This window comes from Oncorhynchus mykiss, chromosome 31, assembly GCF_013265735.2.
Source record: "Oncorhynchus mykiss isolate Arlee chromosome 31, USDA_OmykA_1.1, whole genome shotgun sequence".
Lineage (NCBI taxonomy): Eukaryota > Metazoa > Chordata > Actinopteri > Salmoniformes > Salmonidae > Oncorhynchus > Oncorhynchus mykiss.
Genome location: NC_050571.1, coordinates 31,481,317 through 31,498,795, shown reverse-complemented (window position 1 = coordinate 31,498,795; position 17,479 = coordinate 31,481,317).

Below are 17,479 nucleotides of genomic sequence, written 5' to 3'. Positions count from 1 at the left end.
TCACATTTCTTCCCCTGCGGTGTGTTTTTGCCAGGTTGAATCCAGCTTCATCCACAAAGATGTATGTGAGGTTTGTCTGGCTTCCATCTCCATTACTCTCTAAAATACAGTAAATACACAGTTTTACAGTTCTTTACACTATGCATAGCTGTGTATGTACCCTGTTTGTTTATTGAACAGACATCTTACCTGGACGTATTGGTACCGGAGTTCATTCACACGTTCACCGTTTCTCTCAAAGGGTACAGTGTGCAACTGCTTCATCCTTATTTTATGTTTCTCTAGGACTCTGGCAATTGTCGTCGTGCTGACCGTATTCACATTCCCAAAAGTGACATTATACTGCCAGCACTCTGTCCCAAATTTCCCCCAGTTTTATTGTATTGTTGCCAATTACAATGTCAACAATGGCAATTTCCTGCACATCTGATAATATTCTCCCTCTCCCTCCTGTGGGAGGCAAACTTTGGATCCTACTGAAAAACACAAAACAATCCATATATTTCTAAATGTCAGTACATGTAAAAATGTGAACATACTGTATTTTACTGTAGTATGTAGTTCAATTATCATTGAAGGATGAACATTTCACCAATTGTTTTGCTGGACAATTCGTACTATTGATGCAACTGTTGAACGCTGCAGATTTGTTTGCACCCTTAAACCGGCCTCTCTCAAAGAGAGACCATGGTTTACAACATGGTCAATAGTTGTGGCCCTTATCTCATCAGAGACCACCGCTCTTGGTCTTCCTCTCCTTTGTCCTCCACGCGTTCTCCCTCTCCCTGCCACTGTTCTATCCCCACCAACCTGTCTTCCTTGATCCATGTTCCCAAACTAAATCATTCCGAAGCCATCCTCCTTTTTCTGTTTGGTATCGAGAACAAGAACAAGACAAGAAATTACAATCAGCTGTGTTTGGAATGATTAAATATTCAGCTGAGATTTTCTATATGTTTCAATCTGGTTACTGCAGAAATGCATGAAATTTGCCATGTGATTTTCTAGATGTTTTTTTTCTAGTTTTGTCTGTCATATTTGAAGTGTACCTAATGATGAAAATTACAGGCCTCTCTCATCTTTTTAAGTGGGAGAACTTGCACAATTGGTGGCTGACTAAATACTTTTTTGCCCCACTGTAGTTTAGCAGGTGGTGGAGTATGAATGAGAAAATAGTTCCTGGATTTCGGAGAATGTGGTCATTGAATGCATTTTGTGTGAAAGCAATGAAAAATGATTGATGAAAATCACAGTTTGGTTTACATACAGTTCTGTTGCGTTGACAGCGTGAAGAGTTTTGACAGTGTGACTTCAGTTTTGACCAACGCATGTTAGCAATTGAAAAAACTGTAAGGTATCTCTCACTTTTACTCAAGTATGACAATGGAGTCCTATTTCCACCACTGCCCATGCATCATGCTTCAGCCTCACATCTCCGCATGTGTGGACACACTGCCTCACTCCTCAGTGTGTTTGGCTGGGAGCCGTTCTCACTCAAATGAAGCTCTTTTCTAAACAGCAAACTGTGAAGGTCGCGTGAAGGGTTTAATCCTATTGGCTCAGTCGGTGGTTCTGCTCCGTTCACTGGCGTTCTGTAAGCCTTTTCTTCTCCCTGAGGTGAGGTGTGATCTCCATGTCGTGTCCTTGGACAGTGTACTCACACATCTCACCCGGACTGAGGAAAATATCAGGAGCCTGGGGAGCGAAGAGCGTGGCCCAGAGGCATTTTATCTAATACAGTTGTGACACCTACTGTGATTATACCAGGAGCCGTGCAGCACCCTCATCCTGGCCCCTCGCCCCATAGCCTCCTCAAAGAATGTGAGCGAAACCACAAAACGGTTAGAGTGAAAAAAAGTATGTGTGTGTGTGTGTGTCTGTCTGTCTGTATATGGTCCCCCCTCGATACGAAACACACATGGGGGTTTTACTCCAGAATGGCCCTGTCGCAGTGTAATCAGGCTGCAGCCTGGGAGCAAACCCTGTCCTTCTCACCACCCAGGGAGTGGAGAGTGACACACAGGCAATGCACAACAAAGGCATGATTAACCCCTAACACCCAGGGAGTCGTCAGATCGCCTGCCAGAGGCCTCTCTCTCTCTCTCTGCCTTCCTGCAGGGTCTCTCTCTCTGCCAGACATCCAGCCAGTAATCGCTGCCTGGGATGCATGAGCTGAATCCAAAAGAGACGGCATTGATTACAGCTACAACACGCACACAACGGAAAATACACACACACACACACCAACACACACACACACACACACCAACACACAGCACATTCCTGTCGTTGTGCAGTTGTTGCAGATCCAGAAGCTGAGACAAAGACGGCCTTTGAGTGGAGCTGGCAGGGGAGAGGGCAAGATGTAACCAGCCTCAGCCTGGGCTGGGAAGATGATTCCTTCCTTTCTCTGCCTGTTAGCAAACAATGCTGCTGACCCTGGAACTGTAGCAATAGCAAAACGAGCTGACCCTGGAACTGTAGCAATAGCAAAACGAGCTGACCCTGGAACTGTAGCAATAGCAGAATGAGCTAGACAATCTAGTGGAAGTCAGAGCAGTACACCCAAACCCTTAACGCCTCATAAAGAACACACACACCTGGACACACAAACAAATGCACACACTTTCCAGTTTAGGATCTTGAATTATTTGGGGTTTGTGCTGTTCTGCAACTTCAAAAAGGTTCCAGAACTGTGTTGAGTATGAAAGCTTTGCAGAGTAATGCTATGTCTTTCACTGACAAAGCCCCTGCCAGCAGAATTGGCTGCATTCAGTCATTGGAGATATTATGAGGAAAAGGGGTCTAAGTGTGTAGATATATGGGTTTGAGAGATTCATTGAGTACTTTGTCAACGTCTGTAAAGCAATATACGTTTCTGAAGATCCAGCGAGTGAGGGGTGAGATGGAGATGGGAGAAGTTAAGGAGCGGGAAAGTAATAGGTCACAGCTGCTCCCTATCTTTCGACAACGCCCCCTGACGGATAGCTCTGCAGATCCTCAGACCTCCTGCTTCACATGTTGATTTTTTGGGGGAGAGAAAAAACCCACATCCCACATACCATAGATTGACCTCAGCATTCCCTCACGAGACATTGGGGAAGACAATTGAGGAGGGGAAGGGGTTGGGGGGGGGGGGGGGTAGCAGGAGGAGAGAGGGAGTGGGGGCGAGCTGTTGCTTTTCTCACTGTGGTTTTGCGTGTGCTTGCAGCACCCTTCTATAGTCCTTCAACCACCCCCACGCTTCAAACCCCACCCCGCCCCACCCCCCCATCCCCTCCACCCCCCGGCCCCTCTAACATGACCCCCCCACCTCTGGGAACGTGGCACAACAGATGGAACATGTATGTGTCTTACTAGTAAACTCTTATTACTAGAGACAGAGAGGCAAGAATGGTAAGGAGATAGTGGCGTGAGAGGAGATTGTTCAGTCCTAGCCCACTCCCCAGGAGGTACAAACCCACCACATGACAGGGGGACAGAGAGGCTCCTTCTGCCCACTCTAGGGTTCCCTGGACACGGGCTGAGTCAGAGCAACATATGGGTCCTCAACTCTCAACTAGGCCACTCTCCGTTTCTCTCTGGATTGTTGTATGTGTGTAAGTGCATCCATCTCTCAATCTCTTTCCATTTCTCTTTCTTTCTCTCCCGCTTATTCATCTCTACTCCTTTTCATCCCTCCTCCTCCTTTCCTCTCCTTCCCTTGTTATAATGACAAACCTCCTGGCATTGATAACTTAGATGGAAAGCTAGTGAGGATGGTAGATGACTCTTTAGCCACTCCTATCAGTCATATCTTTAATCTGAGCCTAGAGGAAAATGTTTGTCCTCGGGCCTGGAGTGAAGCCAAAGTCATTCCACTACCCAAGAGGGGTAAAGCAGCCTTTACTGGTTCTAACAGCAGACATTTCTGCCAGCTCTTAGCAAACAGTTGGGAAAAAATATGTTTGACCAAATACAATGCTATTTATCTGTAAACAAATGAACAGAAGACTTTTAGCATGCTTATAGAGAAGTGAAGTGACATGTACTAAACTGACACAAATGACTGATGATTGGTTGAAATAAATTGATATTAAGATGATTGTGGGAGCTGTACTGTTAGATTTCAGTTCAGCTTTTGATATTATTGACCATAAGCTGTTATTGAGAACTTATTTATTATGGCTTTTCAACGTCCGCCATATCGTGGATTGAGAGCTGTCTATCTAATTCAACTCAGAGGGTTTTCTTTGATGGAAGCTTCTCTAATGTCAAACATGTACAGCGTGGTGTACTGCAGGGCAGCTCTCAAGGCCCTCTATTCTTTTCTATTTTTAACAATGACCTGCCATTGGCATTAAACAAAGCATATGTGTCCATGTACAGTATGCTAATGATTCCAACATATACTCATCAGCAACCACAGCTAATGAAATCACTGAAACCCTTAACAAAGTTGCAATTTGTTTGGGAATGGGTGGCCAGTAATAAACTGGTCCTGAACATCTTTAAAACTAAGAGCATTGTATTTGGTACAAATCATTCCCTACGTTCTAGACCTCAGTTGAATCTGGTAATGAATAGTGTGGCTGTTGAACAAGTTGAGGAGACTAAATTACTTGGCGTTACCTTAGATTGTGAACTGTCGTGGTCAAAACACATACTGTAGATTCAATAGTTGTAAATATGGTGAGAGGTCTGTCCATAATAAAGAGATGCTCTGCTTTTTGACAATCCACAAAGCAAGTCCTGCAGGCCCTAGTTTTATCTTATCTTGGTTATTGTCCAGTCAAATGGTCACATGCTGCAAAGAAAGACAGAGTTAAGCTGCAGCTGGCCCAGAATGAGTGTAAGGAACTCCCTTCCATCTTTTATAGAGCAAGTAAACAGCAAACCTGGTTTCAAAAAACAAATAAAGCAATACCTCACGGCACAACGCCTCTCCCCCATGTGACCTACTTGTTGTATGTACTGACATGTATGTGGAACTGATAGATGCAGACACACACTACATGTTCATGTTTTAAAATGTATGTAAATGATAAAGTATTTGGTCTGTAATGTATTTTTCGTTATGTGTCGGACCCCAGTAAGAATAGTTGTCACCATTGGCGTCGGCTACTGGGGATCGTAATAAATCAAAATGAATATCCTCTCCTCCTCTCTCCTTTCCTCTCCTTTCCTCCCCTCTGCACTCATCCCATTTCCTCCCCTCTTCTTTTCTCTCCACCCCTCTCCTTGCCACCCCTCCCCTCTCCTCCTCTCTCCTGCCATCTCCAAACCTCCTCTCCCTCCATCCTTCAATCTCCCTGGGTGTTAGTGTTAAGGTTAGCGATGCCCTGTTCCACTGATAGATCAGGTTTCTCCAGAGCTCGACACAACAGCTGGGAGGCCTGACTCGCGCGAGGAAACAAAAACCTTGGCCAACCCTCCCGGTTCTCCTGCTCTCTCTCTCTCTCTCTCTCTCTCTCTCTCTCTCTCTCTCTCTCTCTCTCTCACTCTCTTTTTTTGTCTCTCTCTTTACCTATCTCCCTGTCTATGTTTTTGTCTCGCTCCGTCTCTCCCCTATAAATCCCTTTTCTCCATCCTCCCTCTTTCTCCTCTCCATCCATGTTTCCTTTTTCTCTCTCATTTGGCCGCTTCACTGAGACCAACCCAAATGCTTTTCATTTGTCAGTCCAATTAATCTACAGAATCTCTGAGAAACTTTGCAACAATCTGAGCACAAGCACATTCTCAGAAGCAAAACATGCACGCTGCATTGTCAGTACGGGGCACTCATACACAGACATGCGCACACAAGCACACACATGCAAAGGCGGACACACACACATGCATTCCAGTATGAAATCTATAGCCTGGTGCTCACTTGTGTTGTGCAGAGGGGAAAAACAGGAAATTGGTACCGTCTCGCTCCTCTCTGCCAACTTTCTACATTTAATTGAGCTAGTGCTTTCTCCCATAGTACCTCATTAGAGAGAGAGGAAGGAGAGAGGAGGAGAGGGAGAGAGATGGAGAGAGATGGAGAGCGCGAGGAGAGCGAGAGAGAGAGGGACAGAGAGAAAGAAGGACAAAGAGCGAAAGAGAGAGAGGGACAAAGAGAGAGGAGTGGTAGAGTAGGATGAGGGGGGACAGAGGGAGAGATGGAGGAGGTAGGCTGGGGTAGAAAAGAGAGACGTGGATTCCCCTTCAGGTGGTAAACTTGGCATGACGGAATGGAGCTGTGAAGCCCTGTGGCAGGCATCTGCAAGAATTTCCTTCCCCCGACTTGATCCAGCTGCCATTCCTGTCAAGAGCCCCAGGCCCCGACGGCAACACACAACCAACATCCCTGTTTTTTCACTACCAAACTTTCCACTTTCTGGGAGCACAGTTATCAGATCTTTAAGTCTTCCACCTCCGCACAAACAGAGCCCCTCCCTTTAAAGCCATGTGAGCTTCAAACCACTTCGCCTGGCTGTCACAGACACTGACACCGTGCTGCCAGCAGCCTCACGCAACCAGGAGCTGGCAAAAACAAAGCGTTTGAAGTGCACTTTCTGATGTGCTCGTCTTGAGTTCACATAGGTAGTAGGCAGCGCTTGTTAGATAGATGTGTGTGTGTGTGTGTGTGTGTGTGTGTGTGTGTGTGTGTGTGTGTGTGTGTGTGTGTGTGTGTGTGTGTGTGTGTGTGTATACATGCGTGTGTGTGTACGCATGCGTGTGTGTGTGTGTGTGTGTGTGTGTGTGTGTACACATGCGTGTGTGTGTGTGTGTACACATGCTGTGTGTGTATGTGTGTGTACATGCGTGTGTGTGTATGTGTGTGTGTGTGTGTGTGTGTGTGTACATGCGTGTGTCCACAATAACTTCCCCAAGTTAGGAGTTAAACCCATCCTGTGCTGGGGGTACAGCAAAATAGACTGAAACATGTTGAACGCTACAGGTGCAGATAACCCCCTCTATTTTGTAGTCTATCTTATCCCTCTCTCTCTCTCTCTTGATATACCTCTCCCTTCTCTTTGAATCTTTGACTCTCTCCCAATCTCATCTCTCTCCATCTATGTGTCTCTGTGCTGTCTTTCCACCCAGCCCCGTCAGGCAGTGAATCTTTAAAACACGCTATGAAGCAGATCAGAATACCGTTAAATTGATACTTACCTCTCAGAAATCTTAAAAAGCTTGGGCTGATGAATTTTTGATGTGCACTACCGGTGGCTGGAGTTGGCCCAGCACAGGACACACAAACACTGCCTTCTTTTCCTTTTCCTTCTCTCCCTCTGTTTTACTCTCTCTCTCTCTCTCTCTCTCTCTCTCTCTCTCTCTCTCTCTCTCTCTCTCTCTCTCTCTCTCTCTCTCTCTCTCTCTCTCTCTCACTTCCCCCTTCTGTCCCCCTCCCTCCCTCTGTCCCCCTCTCTCCCTCTATCTTTGTGTGTAATGACACAGTCTTTGCTGTGGCATATCTCCATGTGGCTCTTGGTCTAATTGGTTGGTAGCATCTGTGCTAACACTGCAGAGACACTGCGGGTGGGAAAAGGGGGGGGGGGGGGGCTGGCAGGGTGGGGGAGCGTAATGGAGCATTGCCTGGAAAACTATCTCCAACCAATGACGGCTTGGAGGAAAAGTAAAACATAAATACAAACAGCTGGGTAAATAGAGAGTGAGTGTGTCTCTAACAGAGGACAGGGGAGCTCACAGAGACGGTGTGTGTGTGCCTTTGTGTCTGTGCGCGTGCATGCATGTGTGTGCATTTACGCGTGTGTCTCTAACAGAGGACAGGGGAACCCGTGAAGAGGCAGCATCAGGGCTCTGTGTGAACTGAGCATTAAAGACATTAGAGAGTGACTGTCTCTGCCAGGCTCCAAGAAGTTCACTCCTGTCCTGCCTCATTACCCGGCTCATGTCACTCTGCGCCTCAACACCGCGCCAACACAACACATGCAACGGGAGAGCACCATAATCACTCAGCTTATGTTTTCTCCTACAATGAAAATGCAACATGGTGGGGTTTTCATCTGCTGTTGCTTACTATAGAGCTTCAGAGAGCGAAGCAGACATGTGGATTTAATTTTGTTGTGATCCTATGAGCCATGACCTGGTTGAACATTTTTACTGAACTTTATGGCCCTAGTATATCAACTCAAGGACGGAACTGTGCGAACGGCTGCTTTACACAGCGTTTTGTTGTTCACTCTCTTCTCTTCACATGAGCGCCTCTTGGTTTTGCATCTGCTAGCCTATAACAATATCTGTTTAAGGTTCCAGAGGCCCCTGGCTCATTTGGTTGTATATGAAGGATCAAGTGTGAGAGAGGTGGTGTTTGCATCCTTCTCTAATTTGAGTTTTAGGAGAGTGAGGGGGACGAGACAACGAAAGGAGAAAGAAGGAGTAAAAAAATAGATAAACAGGGAAAGAGAGAGAGAGAATCAGAGACAGGTAGAAAGAGAGAGAGAGAGAGAGGTAAAAGAGAGAATGTGATGGGAGACAGAGCGGGAAGTTGTAGTCTGGGTGTTCAAGGCTGGTTCCTGTTCAGGCTGCAAACGGCACAGCAGATAACCCTGCTAATCACCCTCTTTATCTGTCTGTCAGTCTGTCTGTCTGTCTGTCTGCACCACAACTCTATTTTACTCACTAAATATAACCAGACAAGACGCTCTAGGTCTTTCAGTCAGGATAGAAACCTCTCTCTGTGTTTGTCTACTCTTTACCACATTGTTTTGCATCTCATCTTAAGAGATATGAATACCTACATTGCATTTTTGCCCATCAAATCTTCTCATTTAAGAGTTTGTAGATATCCCTATATATTGCCATATAGTTATTGATCTTCTTTGAACAATCTGTGCTTCTATTGAATGTCCATTGTTTGACCTTGGCCTTGGCTCAATTGAAAGAGACTCCCAACACCATACAACAATAAGTGCCAGCAAATTTCACAGCTTTCCCTCCATCCTCAACCCGCGTGACACCCTCGAGCGCCACTGAGACCACACTGGCACTTGTGGAAAGCCTTAAGCATGGTACACCACATGCTCACCCCCCTCCTTCCTTTCATCCCTCCATCCATCCCTTCAACCACCCACTCGGGCCCCGGGGAGGTATGGGTGGGTAGAAAAGTGAATCTTTGCCCTGGGCCTTGTGTATTGATTTTGGGACTCCAAAGTTGAGGGACAGATGGGGCTCAAAGAGGACATTGACGCGAGTCAGACACAATAAGGATCAAGTTTGGAGCAGAGAGGAGAAGAGAGGAGCGGAGATGAGTGGAGAGGAGAAACGTGGAGATGAGAGGAGAAAAGTGGAGAAGAGAGGAGAAGAGAGTAGAAGAGAGGAGCAGAGAGATGAAGAGAGGAGAAGAGAGGTGAAGAGAGGAGCAGAGAGGAGAAGAGAGATAAAGAGAGTACCAGAGAGATTATGAGAGGAGCAGGGAGTAGAAGAGAGGAGCAGAGAGATGAAGAGAGGTGAAGAGAGGAGAAGAGAGATGAAGAGAGATGATGAGAGATGAAGAGAGGTGAAGAGAGGAGAAGAGAGGTGAAGAGAGGAGAAGAGAGGAGCAGAGATAAAGAGAGTAGCAGAGAGATGATGAGAGGAGCAGGGAGTAGAAGAGAGGAGCAGAGAGATGAAGAGAGGAGAAGAGGGGTGAAGAGAGGAGCAGAGAGGAGAAGAGAGGTGAAGAGAGGAGAAGAGAGGTGAAGAGAGGAGAAGAGAGATGAAGAGAGGAGAAGAGAGGAGCAGAGAGATGAAGAGAGGAGAAGAGAGATGAAGAGAGGAGAAGAGATGTGAAGAGAGGAGCAGAGAGATGAAAAGAGGAGCAGAGAGATGAAGAGAGGAGATGAGAGGTGAAGAGAGGAGCAGAGAGGAGCAGAGAGGAGAAGAGAGGAGCAGAGAGGAGAAGAGAGGTGAAGAGAGGAGAAGAGAGGAGCAGAGAGGAGCAGAGAGATGTTGAGAGGAATAGAGAGGAGAAAAGAGGAGCAGAGAGATGTTGAGAAGAATAGAGAGGAGCAGAGAGGAGCAGAGAGATGTTGAGAGGAGCAGAGAGATGTTGAGAGGAGCAGAGAGATGTTGAGAGGAGCAGATAGGAGCAGAGAGATGAAGAGTTGAGCAGAGAGATGTTTAGAGGAGCAGAGAGATGTTGAGAGGAGCAGAGAGATGAAGAGAAGGGCAGAGAGATGTTGAGAGGAGCAAAGAGGAGCAGAGAGATGAAAAGAGGAGCTGAGAGGAGCAGAGAGATGAAAAGAGGAGCTGAGAGGAGCAGAGAGATGTTGAGAGGAGCAGAGAGATAAAGAGAGGAGCAGAGAGGAACAGAGAGATGAAGAGAGGAGCAGAGAGGAGCAGAGAGATTTTGAGAGGACAGAGAGGAGCAGAGAGGAAGGAGCAGAGAGATGTTGAGATGAAGAGAGGAGCAGAGAGGAGCAGAGAGGAGCAGAGAGATGTTGAGAGGAGCAGATAAGAGCAGAGAGATGTTGAGAGGAGCAGAGAGGAGCAGAGAGATGTTGAGAGGAGCAGATAAGAGCAGAGAGATGTTGAGAGGAGCAGAGAGGAGCAGAGAGATGAAAAGAGAGAAGCAGAGAGGAGAAAATAGGAGAAAAGAGGAGAATAGAGGAGCAGAGAGATGTTGAGAGGAGCAGAGAGGAGCAGAGATATGTTGAGAGGAGCAGAGAGGAGCAGAGAGATGTTGAGAGGAGCAGAGAGGAGCAGAGAGATGTTGAGAGGAGCAGAGAGGAGTAGAGAGGAGCAGAGAGGAGTAGAGAGATGAAGAGAGGAGCAGTGAGATGAAGAGAGGAGCAGAGAGATGAAGAGAGGAGCAAAGAGATGTTGTGAGGAGCAGAGAGATGTTGAGAGGAGCAGAGAGATGTTGAGAGGAGCAGAGAGATGTTGAGAGGAGCAGAGAGATGTTGAGAGGAGCAGAGAGGAGAAGAGAGGAGCAGAGAGGAGAAGAGAGGTGAAGAGAGGAGAAGAGAGGAGCAGAGAGGAGCAGAGAGATGTTGAGAGGAATAGAGAGGAGAAAAGAGGAGCAGAGAGATGTTGAGAAGAATAGAGAGGAGCAGAGAGGAGCAGAGAGATGTTGAGAGGAGCAGAGAGATGTTGAGAGGAGCAGAGAGATGTTGAGAGGAGCAGATAGGAGCAGAGAGATGAAGAGTTGAGCAGAGAGATGTTTAGAGGAGCAGAGAGATGTTGAGAGGAGCAGAGAGATGAAGAGAAGGGCAGAGAGATGTTGAGAGGAGCAAAGAGGAGCAGAGAGATGAAAAGAGGAGCTGAGAGGAGCAGAGAGATGAAAAGAGGAGCTGAGAGGAGCAGAGAGATGTTGAGAGGAGCAGAGAGATAAAGAGATGAGCAGAGAGGAACAGAGAGATGAAGAGAGGAGCAGAGAGGAGCAGAGAGATGAAGAGAGGAGCAAAGAGATGAAGAGAGTTGCAGAGAGGAGAAGAGATGAGCAGAGAGATTTTGAGAGGACAGAGAGGAGCAGAGAGGAAGGAGCAGAGAGATGTTGAGATGAAGAGAGGAGCAGAGAGGAGCAGAGAGGAGCAGAGAGATGTTGAGAGGAGCAGATAAGAGCAGAGAGATGTTGAGAGGAGCAGAGAGGAGCAGAGAGATGTTGAGAGGAGCAGATAAGAGCAGAGAGATGTTGAGAGGAGCAGAGAGGAGCAGAGAGATGAAAAGAGAGAAGCAGAGAGGAGAAAATAGGAGAAAAGAGGAGAATAGAGGAGCAGAGAGATGTTGAGAGGAGCAGAGAGGAGCAGAGATATGTTGAGAGGAGCAGAGAGGAGCAGAGAGATGTTGAGAGGAGCAGAGAGGAGCAGAGAGATGTTGAGAGGAGCAGAGAGGAGTAGAGAGGAGCAGAGAGGAGTAGAGAGATGAAGAGAGGAGCAGTGAGATGAAGAGAGGAGCAGAGAGATGAAGAGAGGAGCAAAGAGATGTTGTGAGGAGCAGAGAGATGTTGAGAGGAGCAGAGAGATGTTGAGAGGAGCAGAGAGATGTTGAGAGGAGCAGAGAGATGAAGAGAGGAGCAGAGAGATGAAGAGAGGAGCAGAGAGATGTTGAGAGGAGCAGAGAGATGTTGAGAGGAGCAGAGAGATGTTGAGAGGAGCAGAGAGATGAAGAGAGGAGCAGAGAGATGAAGAGAGGAGCAGAGAGATGAAGAGAGGAGCAGTGAGATGAAGAGAGGAGCAGAGAGATGAAGAGAGGAGCAAAGAGATGTTGTGAGGAGCAGAGAGATGTTGAGAGGAGCAGAGAGATGTTGAGAGGAGCAGAGAGATGTTGAGAGGAGCAGAGAGATGTTGAGAGGAGCAGAGAGATGAAGAGAGGAGCAGAGAGATGAAGAGAGGAGCAGAGAGATGTTGAGAGGAGCAGAGAGATGTTGAGAGGAGCAGAGAGATGTTGAGACGAGCAGAGAGAGGATAAGAGTGGAGAACAGAGAGCACACCAGAGGGGACATGGCAACCAGCCACCACAGTCTGAGAAGGCAGGGAGGGAGGGAGAGATGACACTCATCTTCTTGGAATCATACAGTATCTCACAGATGGGGACACAAATATACTGTGTGATGTGGATGAATGTAAAAGGATATACACAACACAATGTAGAAATCTTTTGACGTGCTAAATGTTGGAGCGAGATATACACAAACAGGAAAAACCTAGACTGGCTGAACTGGACACTGGCTGTGAGTTCAGATCTGATTAATCATCAAACAGGCATTCTATCCACAAACTGTATCCAATATGTGATACATGTAACCAATATCTAATATCAGCATCTCAGTATGGCCTTGATGTCTCTGTGTGTGTGTGTGTGTGTGTGTGTGTGTGTGTGTGTGTGTGTGTGTGTGTGTGTGTGTGTGTGTGTGTATGTGTGTGTGTGTGTACGTGTGTACGTGTGTGTGTGTGTGTGTGTACGTGTGTGTGTGTACGTGTGTGTGTGTGTACGTGTACGCGTGTGTGTGTGTGTGTACGTATGTGTGTGTGTGTGTGTGTGTGTGTGTACGTGTGTGTATGTGTGTGTGTGTGTACGTGTGTGTGTGTGTGTGTACGTGTGTGTGCGTGTGTATGGCAGTCCCAGTCCGTTGCCACACTGCAGAGGGGATAAAAATGACTCCCTGCAGATTGGCGGAAAAACGTTGCTGTCTCTCCGATCATTCTGGGAGTGTGAACTTGGCCGAGGATGAGTGCTTCTGAAGCCAGGCCAGGCTAGGCTTTGTGTCAGGGCCAGAGGGAGAGAGGGCCAGAGGGGGAGAGGGAGTGAAATAAAGAAACAAAGGAAGAGGGGATAGTCATTCTGAAAGATGACATCCTGAGGAGATGCCATTTTGGGAGCAGCTGGTACTCTTGCAGGATTGAGAGACGCTGACAGAGACGCTGACAGATAAATATGGAAGCATCACAATGCCTCCTGTCCTTACACACACACGCAAACACACTCCTCCTCTCCTCTCCTCTCCTCTCCTCTCCTCTCCTCTCCTCTCCTCTCCTCTCCTCTCCTCTCCTCTCCTCTCCTCTCCTCTCCTCTCCTCTCCTCTCCCCATCTCCTCTTGTCCTCCTCTCCTGTCCCCCTCTCCTCCCCTCCTCCTCCTCCTCTTCTCTCCCCCTGCTTTCCTCCTCTCCTCTCCTCCTCTCCTCTCCCCCTCTCCTCCTCTCCTCCACTCCACAGAGTAAATAACAATACGGATCTATGCTGTACACCAAACAGTTACCCGTCCTCAGATATCATGCTGACATAACGCTTGCAAGGAAAATCATAACTTAGATATGATAGTGTGTATCTCTATGGGTTTTATTCATTTTTGGTCAATACTCCAAGGGACAACATACTGTTGACGAGTGTGGTCCCTGGAAAACAACCTCTCACTCAACGTCAACAAAACAAAACAAAGGAGCTGATCGTGGACTTCAGGAAACAGCAGAGGGAGCACCCCCCCCCCCCCCCCCCCCCTATCTACATCGACAGGACCACAATGGAGAAGGTGGAAGGCTTCAAGTTCCTTGGCGTACACATCACTGACAAACTGAAATGGACCACCCACACAGACAGTGTGGTGAAGAAGGCACAACAGAACCTCTTCAACCTCAGGAGGCTTTTGAAATTTGGCGTACACAGCCTGACAGGTACGGCAACTGCACCGTACAGCAACTGCACCTGGTAACTGCACCATACGGCAACTGCACCTGGTATGGCAACTGCACCGCCCGCAACCGCAAAGCTCTCCAGGGTGGTGCGGTCTGTCCAATGCATTACTGGGCCAAACTACCCGTTGTCCAGCACCATACAGCACCAGATGTCACAAGAAGGCCAACAAGATCATCAAGGACATCAACAACCTGAGCCACGGAAGACAGAAAAACAGCTTCTATCTCAAGTCCATCAGACTGTTAAACAGCCATCACTAACACGTTAGAGGCTGCTGCCTACAGGCATAGACTAGAAATCACTGGCCACTTTAAGGAATCGAACACCAGTCACTTTAATAATGTTTACATATCTTGCATTACTCATCTCATATGTATATACTGTATTCTATACTATTCTACGGTATCTTAGTTACTTAACGTTTACATATCTGGCATTAATCGTCTCATACGTATATACTGTTTTGTATGCTATTCATCAGGATCTTAGTCTGGTCCGCTGTGACATCACTTGTCCGTATGTATATAGTCTTAATTCATCCCTGCTTAGATGTGTGTGTATTGGGTATATGTTGTGTAATTTGTTAGATATTGCTGCACTGTCGGAGCTAGAAGCACAAGCATTTCGCTACACCCGCAATAACATCTGCTAATCACGTGTATGTGACCAATAACATTTGATTTGAGTGTCAGCGTAATCATTTACCTTCACAGGAGGTTGGTGGCACCTTAACTGGGGAGGACTCGCTCGTGGTAATGGCTGGAGCAGAATAGGTGGAATAGTATCCAATACATCCTCCCCTCAGCAGCTTCCTGTGCGTGACCTGTTACGAAGTTGCTGCCTGCCCTCTCATTTCATCACCCAGGTTCATTAGAAAGTCATCAAGGAGGCAATTAAAAGGGCTTATTTCTCCTCCTCGCTCCTAGAGATCACAGAGAATCTGCAGCAGAATTAAAAAGGTAAGGATCTGGGAATTAACACGAAACTGGAGAAAATATGAGGTGTCCTCGCAATCCTTACCATCTGTGGCTGCTCGTGTGTCTTATCGTCAGTTGATATCGAACGCTATATTCAAACCGGGGTGATTATACTGTAGAATGCAGTGGTGAAAACAAAGCTACGGTGATTAGTTCTGGTGAACCCTAACGACCAGACTAGTGAAGTGGAGAGACATAAAGAGACGCTCGGTGACGACATTCCAAATCCTCGCCTCCTGGCTGGAGCAGACCGATGGAGAGATGGATAAAGGGCATGGAAAGATGAAAAGGGGGGGATAGACAGCAGAAATGAAAGACACGAGAAGACGAAAGAGAAGAGGTCAAGCGTTAGAGGGAGAAATATGATTTGAATTGAATCTGTTGTGGACGAATCACCTCCATCTAGTTTACCTTTCATTCATTTAACCCTCAGTTGCAGAGCTCTTCATGGGTGAGCTGAGGCATTTGGTGGTTGTGTATGAAGAAATGGGGAGATGGAGAGATCAGGGGGGAGAACAGAAACTTCTCAAAGTCACTGCAGATTTACTGTAGAATACCGGAAGAGTAGGGTCCAATTTGTTGAGAACTGTGTTTATAACAAGAGAAACACCAGGTAGAGGGAGAGAGAGAGAGCGAGAGAGAGAGAGAGAGAAAGAGAGGAGGAGGATTCGTAAGAGTGTTTCACAGGAACCTGAGAGAACACACACGCTAACACACACACGCCGTGCAGTACAGAGAGACTCTGGGGAAGTGTGTTAGATAGATACACTCCTTCATACGACCTGGCAGGAAACTTTTAGTTCGCAAAGAGAATTATCCTCCTGTGCTGGTGTTCAGGAGCCACTGAGGAAGGAAATTACGTGGAAAACAACAAATAAAACACAGATTTTATTTGTCTACAGGGGACAGATAAAGGCATCACTTCTCTAATTGAAGACAGAGTAGGATAATACTCTCTAACTTGCTTGGTGTAAGCCACAGATCACAGGGTTTCCTTGTTCCAGCCACCGTGTGTGTTTAACACTCATACCAGGAAGTTTTCAAAGAGCGTTGTCAAGAGGAGTGGCGATTGAACAGATCTCCAGTCTAAGAGATGAGAGTCCAGTCTGTCTGTCTCCCCCACCCGGATCAATATGTGCTTTTTCTCCCATAGCTGTCTCTGTGCTCTGTTCTGCATCAGCAGAATGGCTATCAGGAATGTGATTCAGGGTTTAGTGTTTCGCAATTGAGGGTAGTGGGGGGGGGGGGGGGGGGGGGGTTAGGCTGGGTTTCTGTACAGCACTTTGAGATATCAGCTGATGTACGAAGGGCTATATAAATACATTTGAAATAAAATTTGAAATAAATACATTTGAATTTGATTTGAAGGGGGAGAGATGAGCAGCAGAGGGGGGGATCCACCACCACGGTTCTGGCAACCCGAGAAACCTGTCCACTGCCGACACAGGAAAGAAGGGAGTGAGTGAGAGGGAAACAGCAGAGGGAGAAACCAAAATGTTTCTTTGGGTTACACATTATTGCCTGGTGTATGTTATGGTACTGGAGTATGGGAGTGAGAACCAGAAAAGTGAGAACTGTAGATCCGTTCGTTCTTGGAATAAACATAGTCTGTAGATTTGCCTTTTGTGAGTCTGTACTGTCGTTTGAGCGTTGAATTTATTCATAAGTCTGTGTTCATGAAGTGGACTATTCATCAGTCAAATGGCGCTTTCAATGTGGTAAGAGCGCTTCCTGAAAGCAGAAGGCAAACTTTCTCTTGAACTCTCATCCCATTTCTCACTGTTGCCTCGTCTCAAGATGGTGCGGGTGATGTAGCGATGTCGCGGGGAGACGTATGAGGGACGTCACAGTCCGCAGCTGCCTCTGAAGTAGCTCTCTCCATCATTGGCCGTCAGCCACGGAAACACCTGGCACCAACATCACTCATACACATACACGTGGACACACACAAACACAGACACACACAAAGACAAACACAAACACAAACACACACACAGGGTACCAACCCTGCAGCACCAGCATCACTCATACTCTTCCTGTCCCACCGCTGCTGCTGACGATGATGACACACAGGACAGGAAGTATTGCTTGTTTTTTTTTCTTCTTCTCTCTTTAGCATGAGATGTGTTGCTAAAAGTCACACAGGCAGTGCAGGGAGAGTTTGAATTTGACATGTTTGAATTCATCAGAAATATCTGCGATAGCTTTCGATGTTCTTTAGTTCCACCGGGTAAATAGTTCACAGTAAGGTTAGTGTCAAACTTCTCAAACTACCACTCTGTAAACCACTTTGAGCGTGTTGTGACCAAGTCAGAACAGGGTTCATTTTATGAGACCCTCAACCGCCTACTACATGAGAATGTGTTCCTCATCAACGACATAGACTGAAAAAGTAGTGGTTGCAAGCTACTGTAGACTAT